Below are 17,810 nucleotides of genomic sequence, written 5' to 3'. Positions count from 1 at the left end.
ATATGCTGCTTTCTCAGCTGTGTTACTGCTGCATCTCTCGGTACCTGGATATGTGAGTAGTTACCCGAGAGATGGCTCAGCTCACTGGCGGTCGGAAGTGGCAACATCAGAAGTTATGCTGAGCACCAAGCTCGTGGACTCCTGATCGACCTGGAAACTTAGTGGGAGTAGTGTTAATTTGTTGTGGTACAAAAATGAGCCCCTTCCAGTACCTTCAGGGCACGAGGAAGGGTGGCACATGGTGCGGATAAGGAAGCCTAACCTGCTTGGTGCTCCCAGGCACCCATTTGTGGCCTCCTGGCTGCTGGGAGCGTTGGCTGCAGCTGCACCTGAGGCTCGAGAGAGCCAGGGTGGGCCTGAGGGAGAGGCAGCAGGGGGCGAACTGTTTTTCATCAACGAAGTACTAAGGAAACACATCTGAAAGAAAAAGATGGAAGCGAGGGGTGGGTGAGAGCTGGCTTGGACAAGGTCTATCTACCCTTTGGCGTTTTCCTGTTTTTATTTTCAGAGCGGCCAGGGGGTGCACCCAGTTGGCCTCTCATTCCCCAGGGGGACACCGCTGCGCCGTGAGGAGGCAGCGGGGAGGCTCCCGGGGGTCCCCTTCCCGCCCACGCGACTGCCCTCAGCGGCGCGGACTACATTTCCCGTCACCCCCCGCGCGCCACCGCCGGCTCCCCGCTGTGGCGGGGGCTGCCGGGAATTGTAGTCCCGGCGGCGGCGCCCCTCCTTCGCGGGCTGTGGCCACGCGCGGCGGTTCCGCTTCCCCCTCCGGCTCCTGCCGTCGCCGCCGCCTCGGTGGGTGCCGCCGCCGCCATTGCAGAGGCGCCGTGTGGCGGCCGCGCCCCGCTGCCCCGCTCGCCCTTCCCCGAGGCGGCCGGCGCCGCCTCAGCCCGGTGAGTGCCCGGCTCCCACCTGCCGGCCCCGCCGCCCCTTTGTGGGGCCCTCCCGGGCCTGCGGCGGGGCGGCGGCGGCGCCGGCCCCGTTTGCGGGGCGCTGCGGGAAGGGGCCGCGGCGTCGCCTCCTGGGGCCCGGGAGGGAGCGGGATCGGCCCGGCCCGGCCCGGCCGTGAGGGGGGCTCGGGGCGGCGGCGCCGCGCCGTGAGGGGCCCTCGCTGCCCCGCGGGGAGCCCGTGCTTGCCGCGGGGGCGGGGGGGATGTGGGGGGCAGCAGCGGGATATTTGTGGTACAAAGGCTGGAAAAACCCCGCTCGGAGCGGTTTCCGCAGGCCAGGTGCCGCGCAGGTTGGGAGCCGCGTCCTTTGTGGCCGGGCAGGGGGCACGATCCTGCCCCCGGGGCCGCCGCTCTGTCACCAGCCGCCGGCAGGGCCCGAGGGGGGCGATGAGGGCGGCTCTAGCCCGAGCTGGGGGCCTGGTGCCTGTGAGCAACCTCCCGGAGGTTTGTTGGGGAGCCCGGAGGCCATCAGCTGGCCTTCAGGCCACAGGCAGCAGCAGCATCGTCGTCATCCGTCGGTGCTGTGCCTCTGACGGTGAGGGGGGGCTGCGGCTGCTTAACAGTCCTTTTTGGAGGTATCACGGTAACCAGCACGGTAAGGTGTCATTCCGGCACGGCATACAGTGTTTTTTTTTTTTTTTTTATCCTCTTATTTCTGTGTTTTTCCGGGTTTGCCTTTTTTCTTTTTTCTTTTTTTTTGGATGTATTTTATGCTTGACAAAGCGGGCTTTCTCTTTTAAAAGTCTAGGCTGTACTTTTCGGTGTGGACTGACTTCAGGGTGTGCATCCCGGAGCGGTGCCTCCCCCCCAAAAAAAAGGGAACTGGCTACTTCGTGGTTCACTTTCTTCCTTTAGGAGATGGAGGTGATTTAACTCGCAGAGGTACTGTGGAAGCAGGCTACAAAACATCCACGTGTAACCAAATGCGCTATTCCAGATTTATGTTACCGGAGAGTGGAGGGATTAGGTCTTTTATTATTACAGACTAATAGACTGAAATAGAAGCTGCACAGAAGCTGAAAACGTAAAGCCTTTGCCTTATGAGTTTTTTAGTAGAATCTCTAAAGGAATTGGAATGGTTTAAGTCAGAATCCACCAAGCGATGTTTTAGAGGAAGGAGAAGCCGTCCTCTGAAGTCTACTGGTTGGATACTTCAGTTTTTGAGGCTAGAACAAAAATGCTAGAGAAACAGTAACATAGAGTCTCTGAGCTACCTTGCATGTGGGATTAGTGTCTGCTTTGTGCAGATGTCATAATTAAAAATGTTGGGCGACTAAATGGGCAACGACAGAAACGTCTGCCAGCGTCTGTTGTATGTATTTTGAAGTTTTAACAGAGTGCAACATGTTTCGGTGAGCTGGAGGCACGCACGCTCTGAGCTGCTCTGGGGCAGCTTGTCAGGGGCTGATTTACTGGGATGAAATTTGGGCCCGGTTACAACTCGCCCGGTTGGCCAACGTGGGGAGATTTGTTCCGGAGGCACCTGCTCTCATTTCCTCTCCGGGATGGATGCTGGAGTGGATGGGTGAATGCTTTGACCATGTATGGCAGGTCTCATCTTGTGCTTATTTTAAAATGTGTCCTTTTAAAAACTCATGCATGCTTGCATTGTTTAAGTCAGCCTTTCAGTTGCATTTAAAAGGAAAAATTCAAGCACCTTTGTTTTCTAAATAACTTTAGGAAAGGTGGTAAGGGTATTGATGCTTCTGATTTTGTCCTTGTGCCGGTATAAAGGCTGTAGGGATGTGAGTGTAGGTCTGTGTGTTTCACTAATAAGAGCTACTTCTGCTTTAGAGTTCTTGTATCAGTCTTGTTTTAGTTTAACCTTTTATCTGTTTTCTGTGTTAGGAGGTTTCTGAGGCACTGAGAGCTTCCCTGAGAGTTTTGTGCCAGTATATTCAGTCACACTTATTGACATGCCTGTGCATAGCCACAACAAAGAAAAAGTGACTTGTTTTGAAAACAAATTGTAGTTACAGGGACACCGCTCTAAATGGCTGGGCGCAGTGCTACCAGAGCAAAGATCAGTTTCTGGGGTCAGAAACTGGGACTCGAGAAGAAGGCATTGAAAGTGAGTTGACTCCCTGAAGAAACCAGGGGGAAAAGATAGTGGAGGTGCAGAGGTGGGGAGAGCAGGAGGAGGGTGAGTTCCTCAGCAGCCAGAAAAAACGTGTGCAGGGCCGCTGCCTGCTCAGCTCAGCCACGAGACGTTCGAGAAACTGCATTTTCAAGCTCTTCAAGCACCCGTGTTTAATGTAAAACAGCTTCTGCTGGTGATGTTTTGTGAAAAATAAAGTGAGTTCTGCATTTCGATTATGGTGATCGGATGAGTTTGCTTGCTGTAATTGAGATGGTTCCATGAGAATAATGGGCCTGGACCAGATTTGAGCTGATCAAATGGATTCCTATCAAGCTGGATTAATAGCGATGTAATAATACCAGTGCTAGGACTTGTCTCTGGAGCAGCAGCAGTGGGCTGATTGCAGAGACACAGAGCTAACGTACTCCTGAATGACAGCGCTGCCGGCACTTGGGAAAAGGTGCAAGCGAGTTGCCAAAAGAAGGCGGTTGTAGAACTTTCTCTCCTTTTTTCTAGAAACTTGATTACTGGGGCCAGTTCTTGTCTTTTCTCATCAAAGCAGAGGCGCTGTCCTGGAGTGGAGGAGAGATTCAGAAAGACTGCAGCCTGCTCAATTTTCATTTTTCCAAGGAGACACCTCCTTCCTCAGTATAAATCAAGTTTGGCCCAAAACTTCAGGAGTTTTGTGGTTGCACAGTGTTGTCTTGGACAGGTTTCTGTACCTGCTGTGGTAGCTGAACAAACGTTTCCAGTAAGTTTTACGTTGCAAACACTGAGGTTACTTACTGCTCCTTGCCCTGCGAAGTGTAGCACTGTTACAGATAACTAATCAGCCCAAGTGCGTGAATGCCAGGCTGAGCTACTCGGCTGAGTCTCAGAAACGATAAATGCAGCACTTGGCCCAGTGCTGGATTGATTCTGCGTCCCAGCAAGGTCGGTTTGAGTGGGGAGGCATCTCGGGCAAGCTCTGAGTGTTTGCAGGACTTGACATTGCTAAGGGTAAGTAGAGCTCATCATTTTTATGTAGGCCTTGCTGTGCTGCTCATGGCCTGTGAGGTCTCCAAGAGTGGTTTCGTGTGAAGTCGTGCTTTGGTTTAGCTGGAAAATGTGCACTTCAGTGCTTGTGTTTTAACCAATTAGTGGAGTGCCTGAAACAGGTGGAAACCCCTGGTTTGGGCCTCAGTCTGTATCTGACTCAGTAGGTTTTTTATGTTGATTGTTCTTTCTCTGTTTTCCCAGCTGGGAACTGGAATTAAACAGGCTTTGAAGATGCTTCTCCTTGCTGAGAGGTAACCATGAGCATGCCTTAGCTCCCAGCCCAGTGCTGGTGGCACTTTGCCTGCCTTCCTGAGCTGCTGGGGAGGACCAGCTTACTGGACAGCCTGCTGGACTTTTCTTTGTGGGTCTTGGATGGAAACTTTTTTTTTTTTTTAAACTAGCTTCTGGCAAACAGTTACTTGATGTGAAACTTCACCTTTTATCGCTCTTGAGGGAGAAACTTCCCATCTTGGAACTGCATCGGCGGAGTCCTGCCTTTTGCTAAACTCTTCTGCTTCTGGCATCCTCCTCCAGAGGCTGGCATGGGAGGAAGCTCGGGTCCTTTCCCCAGGCAGCTGAATCTTAGCGCCCTGCTCCGAGCTGCTACAGCGCTGAAATTGTACGAGGGTCTGGCACATGCAGGGCAGTTCTGCTATCCGTGAGGTTAGGAATGCACCTTTAAAATTAACATTTTGTTGTTGTTTGTATGAATTTGAGGTGATTGGAGTCACTCCCTGTGAATTAACAAAAGGCATTCCTTATGTGTTTGAAGGTGATGAGATATTGAAATGCTGCAGAAGTTGGTGAGGCTTCTTATTTTTTTTTCCAGTCAAGACAAGTGGATTTTGAAATTCTCAGTGTGTCTAATTTCTGTTTATGAATTTTAAAATGCTTCTAAAAATTTTTGCTTCCTCTTCTAATGAGGTACTGGTGCTTAGAATGTGTTTTAATGAACACCCCTTGCTAGGGGAATGTAACATTACTCCTAGAAAGCTTTGTGCAGTAGATAGGTTATCTTTTCCCAAAAGATGTAAGCCCAGCATTGGTGTGGGTGTGTTGACTGTGGATGGTGAGTAAAGAAGAAAACAGGCTCCGAGAAAAGCAGCAGTGTTTGGTTATTTATGCACGAGCATCTGCAGGTATTAAGCTTTGAAAAAAGACATCCCTGCCACAGCTGTGCAAAGATGGGTTTTGGATAAAGATGATACATTGTCGTGGCAGATTTCCATCACTGTTCCTGTCAAAAATTTCAGTTGTCGTTTAGTCCTGGATCAACACAGTTTGTCTGCTCAAATACACAAGTTTCTTCTGGTCCTGTAGTTGACCAGTATAAAACTGGTCGTTCCCTTGTAACAGCGAGTTTGTCCAAAGCTGTATGCATGAATTTGCTACTGAAATCCTGAACGTTGTCCTGGAGGATACGTGGTTACCTGCTGCCAACACTGGTGTTTGAATCTTTGTTCTCTAGCTCTATGCTAATTAGCAAGAATTGTTTCCTATCTTTAAAGGAGTTACTTTGATGAGACAGGTTTAATTCTTTCTAATGCTGGAGTTTCGTTTCAAGGAAAAGCAGCTGTAGGAAGGAGTCAACGTGTTAGGGCAACCGTGCTTTACAAGCAGTATGCTGCATAAAGAAAGGGATTTAGCGTAACGTGAACCAGAGTAAGGGCAGCTGGCAGGTGTGCTAAGGGCTGGGAATGCACTAACAAGGCTTTCCAATTCAGCCTCTGCTTTTTTCTGCAGTTTCCTGCTGCTGCTTTAGTTGCTGGTCCTGGATGTTTGACTCATTGTGTACCCACAAGAATTTACAACTGTCAGCACACAGAGGCTTTCCCTTAGCTTCTTTCACCAGTGAAGTTAGAGCTTTATCCAGTGCTGTGGGGTTTGGTTTGGAAATGAATGTAATACTTGAAGTTGTATCCGTTCTTCATTTACAGTCTGTCCAGAAGTGTTTCTGCTACCACGGTTATCTCTTGGACGAGAGAGAAAAGACTGTTTCCAGGAGATGCTTTAAATCACCTTTAAATGTTTAATAAGCTCTTCCCTCTTGGAAAGGTCTTTGATGAAGTGGGAGCCTGGAGGAACAAAAGTGAAAATCGCTCTCTCCTCAGCCTGTCTCCTGCAAAATGCCACCCTCTTGGAAAGAGTTCTTCTGGGGTTTGGGGCCTCGTTATGCTGAGGCTGGGCAGCTCCTCGTGGAAATGGTTCATTGGAAGGGGCTGAGTGTATTGTGTATTATCTGCTTGTTAAAACAAACAAACAAACAAACAAAAAAACCAACAAAAAACCAATATTTTAAAGGAAGTGACCTTGAAAATTTCAAAACATTACAAAAAAAGGTTAAAAGGGAAGAAATGTAAGAGTTTTTCATCTTTTTCTTCTGTTTCTCAGCTAAACTCTTTGACCAATGAAGAATTAGACAAATTAAAAATTGTTACTTTTCAGGATATCAGAATTGAGGGAAAAGCGATTTTTGACCGAATTCCAGGTGCTGCAGAAAAAGGCCTCTGGCCTGTCGGAGGTCATGGCGAGGAGCTGCCTCTTTTGGCACGGGCAGGTCGCATCCGTCCCGCAGCCCGGAGGTGCCCGTGTCTGCCTGAAATGCCGGCCTCGACTGCTCTTTGAGGGTGCTGGGGGAGAAAGGACCGAAGAGTGAGGGTGATCACCCTTAAAAAGTGCCAGCTACGTGTCCGTAAGCCCCTTCAGGCTGCTTCACACGCACCATTGCTGCGAGCACACATGGCCAGGCAGTTTTCTCACCACTGTGTTGGTGAGCTGGGAGTGTGCAGGGAGACCGCTTAGTTCAACAAGTCACGGTGCCATGGCAGATGTGTGGAGTTTTAGTTTTTCTGCAGCTCACGTGCTTTGGGAATAGAGAACATAGCACTAGGGTTAGTTGTCAGCTTGGGCAGCTTCAAAACGTTTGTATCTGAGCTTGGTCCTCTTCTGAACCCGAGGCCCTGAATGATTTAGGATGGCTGATACTGGGTTTGCTGCTTTTGAGCTGACGCGGTGATTGCAGTGGTGAAATGCTTGATGTTCTATACTGGTATTCAATGTGCTGTGTCTGAGGTGCAAGGGTGCTGTTCAGTATTACACTAGGTCAATACAAGAGCTAGCTCTTTGGGTTGGAGGGGGGAAGGGGAGAGTCTTGCTCTTCCCTGGCCCCAAACCAGCTGTTTCTACCCACTCCCCCAGGCTAGTGCTGTGGCTTCCCTGCCTGCAGCGATCTGTGTCAGGGAACTAAATTTCTGCAGAAGGAAGCGCTGATCTTAAACTTGGCTTGAAAGGTTTGCTCCTTGATCTGACACTAACGGTCCCATTTATAATAGGAGGAAAGTTGCGTGTGGAGCAATGAACAAACTGGTTTTTAGTTGTAGAGTTCTTTACAAAATGTTACCATTTTTTTTCTACGGCACAGAAGGTAAGTTTCTGATAGTAAAATGACGGGCTGCTTTGGGAGAGGCCTTTTCAAGGTGCGAAATGCTAGCACAGTTACAGAAGCAAGCTTTTTTAGAGTTGGGATGTAATCACTGAGTGTAAGTACGCTTGGTGAAATCTTTTCTGCTGCCCCCTAGCTTTTTTCCCACTCTGGGGTGCAAGTAAGCTCAGGATTTTCAGTGATTTAGCAGTTAATTTTAACCTGGTGCTAGCGTGCTGAGGCTTTCTGATACTCCCGTCCAAGCTGAGCACTGAGGAGCGGAGGCAGTTTTTTGGGGCAGGGAGCCTTGTCTTACTTGCTGGGGTCTTATGTGTGTGGAGCAGTAGTGGTTTGGTCTGGCTTCTCTTTTCTAACAGTGCTGAGATTTTTAGATCCCAGTCTCTTCTTCCACGTAGCTGGTGGAAATGGAAGCAAAACCTTCAGACCAGTCCAGCACGGTTTGGGGGCTTTTTTCATAAGCACGACTGCGCATTTTGGTCTGCGGTTGTGCTGTCTTTTATTTTCTTATTTATTTAGAAGTTATTCCCCTGCGAAATACTTCATCTTTTGTGAGGAATAATTCTCGTTCTCCTTGGTGGGTTGGGCGTGTGCTGGAAAGTCCTATGTTTTCCCTGCAGCACTGGTGAATGTGCCTCTGCTGGGTAAAACGGGGCTGAGCGTTACCCTTGTGGAAGAAGTTGAGACATCTGGGAAACCTCTGTGATAGCACATCACAGCAATATTGCTAGAGCTTGGAGCATCCAGTGTAATGAAATTTTAGTGTCTTTTAAGAAGATAAGAAGGTAAGAAAGGTGGCAAGAAACTAAAAGAATGGAGGATAAGAGAAAATATCAAAATGAAATGATCTTTTAATATATTTTAGTTCATGCATGTGCTGAGTTTATTACTCCAGCAGCACAAAATTTGCATTAACTAATGGATTTATATGATTTTTCCTCATTCTCTCATTGCTGCTAAGCAGTAATTGTCAGACGTTTTCTTGACATTGACTTTTGTCTTGTCAGACTGAGCCCGCCTTGGTGGGAGATTCACTCTGCCCTGGAAGGGAAGATCTTTGGGAGGAGGTCTGCGGCAGCGCTTTGCTACCAGGGCTTACTTAGCAAAGGGACTGCCGATGGCTGGGCTTTACTTTATCACTTCCAAAGCCAGCAGGCCAAAGTAAGACGCTAACTTTCTAAATTAAAAATGGTGTGCTAACTGGAGAAAGCATTTTGTTTCAAGAGTCTTGCTCAAGACTGAAAGTAGGTGCAACTCTTGTTCCATCTTGCTCTGATTAATGGGAGTGACTGTTTCCTATGCTGCTGAAACGGCTTTCTCTTTGTAACCCCTAACTTTGTTGTCCTTTTGGCAGTCCCTTGCCAGTAATCCTCAAAACCGGGGGTTTTAGTTGTCCCTTTCTCTTGCTCATGCTGTTTTATTTAACCAGGTGCAGGCATCAGCAGGCTTCGCACCGCTGTGCTCATGCACACCTGCGGGGCAGGGGCCGAGGTGCATTTTCCAGTGACCAGTGCGGGGACGGACTGGTGGCGAGTGACTGCTCGGACTGATACCTTGTGGGCTTTCTCTTTACTCACGAGTTTAATAGAGATCTTTATCTCTGTTTTACTCTTTAGCAATTGCTTGCTGAAGTTCGCTTCCTGTTTTCTTAACAGAATTGAAAGGACCTGAGAAAATTTTCCCTTAGGTGACAAGCCCTTGGGAAGTTGATCATTTCTAGAGGTATTATATTAGGGCTAACTTTTTTTTCATGGTTACCATACATTCTATGAGAGGAGATCTAAGAAAAATAAAAACTGTTTTTAAAAAAGTGTTTGAATTTTTATAGTTGCAGATTTGTAAGCCTTCTATGCTGACTTGTCGCAGAAGAAATATTTCATGCCCTAGTTCCTGTGTGCAGACTGACTAGTAGCATCTAGTAGTGTTACAAATGAAAATCAGAGGCAGGGTTTGGAAGGCCCAGAGGTTGTTGTGCTGGGTCAGGCCGTGGGCGTGTCGCCTGGTGCACTGACTTCTCTTATTTCTATTGGAGTAAATGGCTTTAATTTCTTTAATTGGGGTGGTATGTGTGTATGGAAGGATGCTTCTGTTTCGTGGACGAAGTTTTGTGTTTTGTAGCTGTTGGTTGTTAGTGTTCCAAGTCTGTTTTATGCGAGTTCAGTCTCATCCTCACGGACATCTTCAGCTGCATTGCGATTGCCCAGCTGTTGCTGGAGCCGAGCTAATGAGGCAAAATGAGAGCTGAGAACTGGATCCTTTTCGTACATAAATCCCCGAGCCTCTCAAAAAGGCATTTTCAGAAGCTTTACTCCTTCTCTGTTAACATTTTGGTGGAACTTTATCATTCTGCTTGTAAGAAGTTAATTCCTTCTTTACTGAGCACGTATACGGTTCTAGTATACAGAGCTGGTAGGGCTACTTCATTTTAACCTTATCCAAGTGCTGTCCTTTTATTTATTTTTTTAGTGTGAGTTGGCCTGACATTGGTTTCTATTGTTCGCCTGCCTTTGGCTATTATCTTTTCAAGCCCCTTTTAGAAGAGGCTACTAGCTCTGAGAGACAGATAAGGATTTGTTGGTTCTTGAGCATCTGGTGAGTTTTTCTTAAAACATTTTTTGTTTGTTCAGATTTGTTTTTCTCCCTCTGCCTTCAGAGGGGGAAAAAAAAAAGGCAAAACAACCAAACAAAAAACAATCTCAAAGCCCTTATGAGTTTGCTGCACAGCACTGAGCTTCCTTGCCCAGCTATCCCAGGCCCTGGAGCTCAGCTGATACCTGAAATGTTAATCGTGTAAAACACCCCAAGAAACCACTCTGAATATTGAGTTTGATAGGATTGCATTTATGGTTGCTTAACATTTTAGGTAAGTTAAGCAACCCGTAAGAGAGGTGCCCAAAGACGATCTGTCACCAGTAGTAGACACCTCGCACAAAGATGTTTACTCTTTCTTTTAAAAACTATTTTGCCTTGGTTTCAAATACACTGCTTCTGTGTTAAATTCTTGTCGTAATTAGTATGGTGACATCAATAGGAGCAATTTTTCAAAGGCCTTTGCAGCTTCCTAAGTTCAATATTCTGTCAACTGTTTCAATATTATTTTAACTTGGCAGCTTCCCTTGGAAGCTCTGCTGCTTCACAGCGTGCTGGTTATCCTGTTTAACTATAGCTTGCACAGTATTTTGTCTATTCAGTTGGTGACCGTGTTCCTCGCTTTGTACTTTTATTTCTAAAAAGTGTTTCATTCTTGAGCTGTAAAATCTATTTTTATGGTTGTGGTGCTGCAGCATCCTATAGGAACAGCTGGAGATGGTTAGAGATAACGCGTGTCTAGTGCTCCACCAGAAAACCAGGGATAAAGTAGAAATGTCCGAGAAGAGTGCTAATGTAAAAAAAAAAAAAAAGTTGTGTTACAACACTTTGAAAATTTGTTGGACCGCTCACGATTGGTATTTAAATCACCGCTAGCGTATCAGGAGTTGGACTCGGTGATCCTTATGGGTCCCTTCCAACTTGGGATATTCTGTGATTTCTATGATTTCCATACATATATACGTATATTTTTATTATGTTTGATTGTGAGCTGAAAGATGCCTATCTAGTGATAATAAACACAGAAGAAGTTAGAAAATTAGTTTAAAAAAACAAAAAAAAAAAAGCAAGACTCATTTCTGATATCCATTCTTTGGAGTGTAAATTGATGAACATGATGTTCTTTCCAGGTTCAAAACGAGTGCCTTAGCTCCCTGAAACACACACGAGAACATTTGCCTAAATTTTAGGGACTTGCTGCATTAAACCGTGGAATAACCTGGCACTTCTGTAAGTGTGTGTTCTTTAAAAGTAGCTACAAACCAGAAAATGTACCAGAGCATGCAAGGCAAACCCAGCAAGTTTGCTCAGCTCCCTTCTTGTGTTTTAGGTGGCAACAGTTCACTGCTACTCTGTTGAACACAAAATTACAGGTAGGAAGAGGTGTGTGCATGCGCAGCTTCGAAATCCTTGTTGATTTGAGATGTGACAGCTACAGTTTGTGCTTTTTGTCCTATCGCCGTTTGAATTAACGGGGAAGGGTGGGCGATGATGTTGGGCCAGCGACTGCAGAATTTCCTTGTATGCCCCATCTGGATGACCTTTGCTTTTGCTAGTAAGGTTAAATATAGTAGGATAAATCTGCTAATCACTCATATAAAACTTGTGAAACTTTACGCTTCAAAAGTGTAGTGAAGTTCTTCCTTAACGGGACAAGCTCGAAACGCACAGCAAGCTACCTGTGGGTGGAAATAGTGCTAGTGAGGTTTTGTAGCCGAAGCCTGGGGGTTTTACTGATGCCATCCTGCAGTCCTGAGCCGCTGCCACTAGGAGAAGGTTGGGGTGACCCTTCCTGAATGTTTTGCTTTCTCACGGATTTTTTTTCTGCTAAACTCACAGCCTCGCTTGCTGCCTCGAGATCTCTGTGTGGGTATCACCAGCTGCGAGCAGGGCAGCTGAGGCGGCGAGAGCGCTGGTGGCCGCGGTGCTCGCTGCGGGCTCGGTGTGACGGCGCCCGTTGGCGTTTGCAGGTCCTTCTGGCAGCGGTCAGGTCTAGGAGCTGCGTTGCTGCGAGGGCTCAGAGCTCCGTGCTGCTAATGGCCTTCCCAGCTGGTGGTGAGTGAACTTCCCCAGCGCAGAGGTGGGGATGCTTCAGGGAACGCTTCTCCTGTAGGAATTCAGTTGCTGAAGAAGTCGACGGACCCCTCCGTGCTGTGGGACGTGCTCGGAGCGTGAGCAGCGTCTGTGCCAGCCCCGCACCGCACCACTGGAGTCGCCAGACTGGTGCCTGGGGGTTTCTGCTGTCGGGAACTGCAGTTAAAGCAAGCCTTGGCAGACCACTAGAGTGAAACAAAAGCTCCATTCTTCACGTATGCAGGGAGCTACTTCTCTCTTCCCTTTATCTTTTTCCCTGATTTCTTTTCCCCTTGACAGCTCTGTTGGTGTGGTGGGAAAGTGATGGATCCCTAAAGGCCGGATCTTTTTTCCTTCCTTGCCTTGCTGATACACGCTGCGTTTCCTGCTCCCTTTCCGGTTCGTCCCAGGCCTCCAGTTTGGATGGGTGGGCTGTGGTCTTGTAAACCATCGTCCTGGATTAAAAACCATTCTGCTTTCTCCCAGAGTTACTGGTGCTCTCTCTACACCGCACCAGTAGCCTGCCACTTTTAGGGAAGTGTCAGCGCCACTGTGAGTGGTGATTGTCTGGGTTACAGCAGCTGTGCATGCTGTTGGAGATGCGTAGGTGCCTCCTGCAGGTAGCCTACCCTTTATTCAAATAACTTTTGCTCTGGAATGTGTGATCCCTCCCTGCCTGTAAATGCCGGGTTTAATTAAGAGAGAGTCTCAAGGATGAGATACAGCCTCCAATTTTTTTTTCCTTGTAAACTTTCCCTACTTGCCTTTTTCCCCATTCTCCTTTGATCTTCAGGAGATCTCAGCTCGTGAAAATAAAGGCTCAGAAGAGTCTTCTAGTTAAAGAAATGTGAGTAAGCACGAACAACTCGAATCCTGGATTTGCATGTGCTGTGCGCTGCAGGCTGTCTTTCCTTTCTTCAGTTGACTCAGGTTCTCAAGTTGGTAGAGCAGGGGTAAGTAATTTCCTCGTTGAGGGCTGAAGAGGCTTTTCAAACACCTTTGAGCTCATCTTATCATTATGCAGTGTTGCACAATGGTTCGTTGAAGGCAGAGTGTGGCTGTGGGCTGTATAAAATGAAGCGTGGCCTCAGTTCAGCTGGTAGGCGGCAGCTCCCCAGCCCCGCGGCAGGGCGCTGAAATCCATCCTTCTTGCTTCAATTGCTCCTCCTCCTCCATGCCCTGCAGGCCTGCGAGGGCCGCTTTGCATGTAGGGTGGATGTGGGTACCTGCAAATCTGCCTCGGTTCTCTTCTCCGCTGGCAATGACGGTGTTGCAGCCTCACCTCGTGAGTTTCCCTGCCGGGCTTAGGGGAAATGGGGAACAGAAGCAACTCGGCAGCTGCCTCGGAGGCCCCTCTGGTCCTGTCATCTGTGGCGTTTGAGCTGTGTCGAGAGTTCAGAGGCAAGAAAGCAGAGAAGCAGTTTCTAATTTGTTTTGTGGTGAAATATGCCTCCACAGTTCAATAGTGCTGTGATTATTTTATGAAGCAGAAACGAGAATTCAGGTGGGAGTCGATTGCCACTCGTGACTTAAAGGGAGAAGGCAGAGATGTATCACAAGGCTAGCAGATGGCTGCAGTATGCTGTGAAATGAAGTATCGCTCATTTGCTTAAATTTTCCGTGCACTGATGGACTCTTGCTGTTGCACATCCTGTCTCTAATTGGTGCCTCTTCTGATTTTTCCCCATTGATATTGTTTTCCATCACAAATCGTAGCTGATAATTCTGCAACAACCCTTCTTCCCAGTTCAGAAAGGCAGAAAGTGAAACCTTGGGAGAAAACATTTGTCCTTACCGAGGTTTCTGCTTATCGCCCCGTGTCTTCGGCTCGATAGGCAGACGTTGTGAACCTGGTCCGTCAGTTTGGGAGGCTGCCAGAATCTCGGCGGTGTTTTGCTTATCTTTATTAATGACTCTACGAAAGTTGCACTTTATTGTGCCTGCGCCGAGGGGTGGAGATGGCCTGGCTGTAAGCACTGCGTGGGGAGAAGCGCTGGCTGTAAGAGGGCCGTTTGAAGGCCAGGAAGTCTACCAGTGGTCGCTCATCAGAGGGCTGGGATCTGCGTTTATTTCTGAATGATACCCTAGCACATTTTCAGTGCAAGGCTATGCACATCTGCAGAGTTCCTTAAGGAGTAAATAGTTGAGTTGCTTTGGGTTGTGAGGTACTTTGGCAAAGGGTTAGACGAAAATTCTTCTTTAGAAAGAGCTCAGTGACTCTTTCAAATACTCCAGTAACAGGATATTTGTCTTCTGCAGCTTGGTCCACAGTAAGCATCTCTTTGTGCTTTTGGAGGTGATTGTTCCTCATTCACAAAAGATAGCTTCCTTTTCTTCTGCTTTTGTTGCTTCTGTTCGATCATCCTTTTTTTCCCCCCAACTACCTTGCTTGGCAGTTACGTGCCAGCTGTTTCCCCCATGCTGCGTTTTCCCTTCTATATTTGAGTGATTCTGCAGAAATCAGAGGGAAATCGAGGAGTATGAAGAAGATAAAACGGCAAGGATTTAGCTGGGTGTGTTCTCATGGGTGTCACCTCGTGCAATTTTGCGGAAGGCTGACATTCTCCAGTGCTATTGGTAGAGTGGAAGCGTTGCATTGCCTCTGTCGCATGTAGCAGTAAGGGGAAGTTGGCAAGGCAGGACCTGCTCGTACAATTCGTGGCCGCCTCCTTGGCGGTTGAAGCGGGCGAACCGGTGCTCATGGCGGTTAATTTTGCAAAAATGATGCTGGCAATTTATTGGCACCATCAGTCAGTTGGCCTTGCCGAGCAGTCAGCTTGGCTAGTGTGTGTCCTTGCATCAATCCGAGTGAAGAATTAATGCCTGGCATGCTCAGATTTTTATTTTTTTTTAAGCTGTTTTCTCAGTTGCATCATTTGAAGGGGTATCTTGCTCGCTTATGCTCGTAAATTAGAGTCTCTGCGTGGCTGGAATATTTCAGATTAGTCTAGTTTCCTCTTCCCTCTCCATAAAGGAAAGTTAAATAAAAATAACCATTAGCTTTCATGGGTCCGTGGTTTGGCATAGACCGAACACTTATTTTATCCGAGACCCCTAAAGGGAAAAGAGCTGTTTCTGCACGTCCCGTGGAGCCTGGTGCCTGCCTCTGCAGAGGCGCAAGGCTCGAGAGCTGCGTGTTGTGCTGGAGCATCTGCACGTGTTTTTCCTGAGCGTAGGTGGGACGGATCACGCCGCTGGCTCTCGCTGGCCATTATCAAGGTTACTCTTGGTCTTGCCTTTGCCCAAGTCCTCTTGGCAGGCAGAAGATCCGAGGCTGCATTTGCCAGGTCTGCAAGAAAGTAATTCTTTGTCTGCCACTATTTTTTTTTTTAACACAGCTTCTCTGAGTTGAAATAAAGAGAGAAGTATGTCAGCCTCTGATAGTTGTCTTCTATTGCTTTAGAAAACTCCTTTTTTGGATCAGGTAGAACAAATCCCACGGAACCAAAAGCTTTCGGTTGGAAAGCAAAGCACCCAAAAAGGTTTGTTTTGCTTTTCGTGGAGGAGACGGTCTGAGATCTGCTGCTTCTGTGGATTTTTTCTGCAGCGGTGAAATCGTTTCAAATGGATGAGCCGCTGAACTAGCGCGCTGCTAGTGATGGGGCAGGAAGTGAGCTGTGGCTAGGTAGCACCGTCTGAAGAAAAGCTTGTCAGAAAGCTGCTTTCTGCTAATCCCTGGGAGGAAGTGAGCTATAATCAGTACTATGTGAGCTAATCACAGGAAATCTATTGCTCAACAGGAGCCTTTAAAAAAAAAAAGTGTGGGAGGGTGTTAGAAAAATACATACAGACATTTCATTCTGCTTTTGTGCTCCAAAATCTACTTGGCCCAAGGAAAATGGAGCATCTGATGAAGGGACCAGCCCTCTAAAGTCCGTTGAAGAGCTGCACAATGTGTATATCTGTGTTTTGGAAAGGTCTGTTTTCCCTCTTTGCTGGAATAAAGAAGCGTCCAGGCTCATCTCACCTTTTTTTTTTTCTTTTTTTTTTTTTTTTCCCCCAGCAATGGTGGTGCTGGGGAGCCTGAAGATAAGTTAGCAGCTTGGGTCAGTGCACTGGGAGTGACGATTTTCAGTGAGGATTTATGAGATGGAAACCAAGAGTGGAATATGACATAAATCTGTTGTGTTACACCAGTGTTTTCGAGGAGTCGCAAGCAAGCTCTTTTATTGCATTTTTCTTTTTTTCAATCACTCTGCCTTTTTTCACCCGACATCCTCTGCCTTGGAGACCTGTTTGCAAGCCGTCTATTTTGCTGTTTTCCTCTGCCCTGGACCTGGCCGTCCCGGATGCTGCCCTTTGTGCGTGACAGCCGTTGCCAGTAGCACCCTATAAGGCTCTACAGGAAGGCAGCGCTGACAGCTGCCGCCGCGCAGCTTGCTGTAAGGATAACTTGCTTTTCTCAAACCTTGCGCCCTCTGCTAGAGCAGGGCCAGGGAAACGCACTTAGGGGCAGGGCTTTTTTCACCCTTCCTCTGCTCTCTTTTCTCCTGCTGTTCCCCGTCGGGCAGCCCGTGGTTCCGCTGCGTTGCTCTCGAGCGCCGTGCCCGCTGGCTGTCCCCATGGCCCAAGTGTCCCGCGCTTCTTGCGGCTGCTCAGGTGGCAGCGGTCACGATAAGGTCCTGCAGCTGCCGTGCTGCATTGAGGGCCCCGCTTTCAAAAGCAAAGCGGTTACGTTTCTTAATGCAACGCTACCCTGAAGTCGGTTACTTCTGCTTTTTGGGCGGCCCTGCAAAAAAGGCTTACATTCGACCTTTGTGTTGCTCCTTCAGTGTTTCGGTGCTGGTAGTAAATAAGTTGAGTAATTTTTACCCGTGCTAAACAGAGGTGAGTTGAGCTGCTGCTCCGGGACCCTCCTGTCAGGGTGTGTGCAGTGGGTTGGATTTTGTTCGGGCTCCAGAGAGCTGCGAGAGGGGCAGCCTAAAGCAGCGCTGTCGTGGCAGGAGGGGGAAGTTATGTGCGTGTTATCAGATGGCTCTGAGCTTGATATCATCTTTTCCAAGCGGCAGTCCAGTTCACTTTTGCATCAGATCCTAGGCGGTGAAATACAGATAGCCCTGCTCAGGGCCTCGCGATGCCACGCGGCACAGTCGGAGCGAGGTGTGCGCGCCCATACCGTGCGTTGCACACTCGATCTGCTCAAGCACAGGTGCTCCAGGAGAAACGTGACCGTACGCTGGAGCAGATAGGAAAATGCTTGCCTTCAATCTCGTTTTATTTCCCTTTGGTCGTTCGGCAGACAAGTCAGAGAGGAAAAAACGCTTGTCCTTTTTTAGAAGACGGAGGAGCCAAAGAGCAGCGCTGGGGCAGAGAGGGGCCTCCGTGGTGGAGCCGGCTGCCGAGCGAGGGCTGCGCTTCAGCTGCAAGGCAGTGAGTGCGTGTCGGCCTCGGGGCCGGTCACGAGGGAGGCTGGGAGAGCCAGGGCTGCCGCAAGAGCCGTGCTTAGGAAGTTCTTCAGGAAGCAGCCCCGCTTTGTGCTCTCACAAGGGGGAGTTGGGGGAAAACAAATGCAAACACCCCCCTCGAGTCAACGCCAGAGCATTCAGATGAATGCGCTGCAACAGCGTGTGTTTATCAGCTTTCTGCAAACGCTGCCCGAGTCTCGCTTTGCTTTCCAGCTTTTACTCACTGTCAGGGTTAC

The 17,810-nt window shown here is 48.2% G+C and overlaps 1 protein-coding gene across 2 annotated transcripts in view; it reads left to right on the top strand.

Annotated features, from left to right (window-relative positions):
• The first annotated feature begins 709 nt into the window (after window positions 1–709).
• The window catches only part of PAK2 (p21 (RAC1) activated kinase 2), a 46,407-nt gene continuing 29,306 nt past the window's right edge, over window positions 710–17,810 (top strand). The window contains exon 1 of one of the 2 annotated variants that reach the window (XM_083848205.1): window positions 710–893. The gene's annotated coding sequence lies outside the window, so the exon portion shown is untranslated. Of the gene's footprint in view, window positions 894–1,147; window positions 1,546–17,810 lie in introns of those variants that run through there. The other variant, XM_083848206.1, reaches the window with a different exon arrangement.

This window comes from Anser anser (assembly GCF_964211835.1).
Source record: "Anser anser genome assembly, chromosome: 9".
Taxonomy (NCBI): Eukaryota; Metazoa; Chordata; class Aves; order Anseriformes; family Anatidae; genus Anser; species Anser anser.
This window is presented reverse-complemented; position numbering and strand designations above follow the sequence as displayed.